The sequence below is a fragment of the Nicotiana tabacum genome, chromosome 11 (assembly GCF_000715075.1).
Source record: "Nicotiana tabacum cultivar K326 chromosome 11, ASM71507v2, whole genome shotgun sequence".
NCBI lineage: Eukaryota > Viridiplantae > Streptophyta > Magnoliopsida > Solanales > Solanaceae > Nicotiana > Nicotiana tabacum.
The window spans coordinates 67,013,158-67,015,165 of record NC_134090.1 but is presented as its reverse complement, the minus strand read 5'-3'; the positions used below and the strand labels follow the sequence as shown (position 1 = coordinate 67,015,165).

The 2,008-nt window shown below is 27.5% G+C and overlaps 1 long non-coding RNA gene across 1 annotated transcript; it reads left to right on the top strand.

The window, feature by feature from the left end:
• The first annotated feature begins 271 nt into the window (after window positions 1–271).
• Window positions 272–1,436, top strand: LOC142166527 (uncharacterized). The gene is made up of 3 exons (XR_012696935.1): window positions 272–366; window positions 720–758; window positions 1,200–1,436. It is a non-coding gene; the product is annotated as an uncharacterized LOC142166527 (long non-coding RNA).
• Window positions 1,437–2,008: the final 572 nt, after the last annotated feature.

Genomic DNA, 2,008 nt, shown 5'->3' with positions numbered 1-2,008 from the left:
GTTCAACGAGATTAGTAATCACGAGGTGTTTTATTGAATTCAATTTTTTTTATCTAATATATCACATTTAAACAACTATGATCTTGTATCTAATTATAATGATTAGCAATTATATTCTCTTTGAATAATAATAAAACTTTATTCATGAAAATATTTAATTTATTCTACTGTGTATAATGTAAACTAAATATTTATCTACATTTATAATTTTTGTACATAAAAAAGTTAAAAATAGGAGTAAAAGTCTAAAAGTTAGGGATATAAAGGAAGAATGAGATCCCAAAACCTACCCCTCACCCTTATTTTATCTCTCCAGCCGCTACACCCTCTCCCATTTCCCAACTCCTCAGTCATCCACTAGAGAAGGCATGTTTCTATCTTCTTTAAATCTCAGTACTTTTTGTCACTAAGTACTAACATATATATATATATATATAGTATATATCTTTTGTTGCTTTATTTCTTCCTTTTTATTGTTTTCAATGTGTACAGCAAACTTTATTTGTCAGTTGTGCTAGAGCATCTTTATTCTTCTTCTTAGTTAATTGGGAAAAGAAAAAATTGGAAGGAGAAATTTTTTAATTTTTATGTTCATTATTAGATTGATATATGAGTAACAATTTATCATTTATGGTTGAACCTTCTGAAATATGATTCAGGAAATGCTTTTAATCATTTTTTATGAAATTAATTTTGATCCTTTTCCTAGGTGATTTCAGGTGATTAAGACTTTTAATCGTTATCCCGCTTTCATCGATGTGAGTTCTATTGGTATTTCCTACGCCTATTGTTCCCCTATTGTTCCCCTATTGTTGCTCATATTAATATATCTATGGGTTCCTTTCCTATAATTCTTCCATGAAATGATAATGTAGGACTACATGATTGTTCCTTGATGAGCTAAGTCTTTGTTAAAAGGAACTTCTAAGGCAAAAGATTTAACTGTGTTCTAAAGTATTTGGATCTTTACTATCCGTTTTAAGATTATTGAGAGTTTCATTATCTTATAAAATTGGTCGTGTAAGCATATTAAGGAGATATTAGTAAAGCTATTACTAATTTTAAATTTTTCTAAAAAATGATTATTCTGAACCATTAATAAAGTGTATGTATATGTTTATATATAAATATATATATATATATATATGATCAATTATTTTTGGTTTTCTAATATTAATTTACTTTATCAAAACTGACAGGCAAATTGTGAAATCTCAAGCTAAGACCGATATTGATCAAAATAAGGTGCAATTGAAGCAATGACATGCAAGAAGGGAGAAGGTTGTGTGGTTTTTGGTCTCAAGCAAAATATTGCTAGAACGATCCGATTCATAGAGAATTATATATTGTAAATGTTTTGAAATTTTGAATATACAATTATGTTTAACTTGGAACCTATTTTGGAATTTAAAAGATTTGGATTCTTAGCTTAAAAAATTTTGTGCCTAACAATGCTTATGACAAATTCTTCAATTTGCAGCAATAGAATTATTGATGCGTAACTAAATATATATAATTGCCATGTAACAAGAATATGGATATATATTTTTACTTTTTCTAGCAAATGCAAAAAAAATTGAGCTATAAATCTATACATTTCATGGCAAAAAAATGGATTCATGACTATAATTTTTTTTACTCGTAGCTAAATATAAGTGCTATTGCCATGAGATTAAACTATAAAAATAGCCACAAAATTTAAATTTTCGTGGCAAATAAATTAAACTTTTTGCCACAGTAGAGCATCTTATGGCTACAATATAAAGATTGCTACATACTTTATTTGTCGTGGCAAAAGAAAAAAATTATTTGCTATAAGTATATATTCTATGGCAAAAAAATTACCAATATAGCTACAATACAAAAAAATTCGTAGCAATATGTATTAGTCCTTAGCTACAGATCATCTAAAGTTTGTAGCTAGCTTTTAGCTACGCTACGAATGCTACGGTTTTTTTGTAGCTAAAGTGTTTAGCCACGGAATTTTTCATATTTAGCTACGATGTAC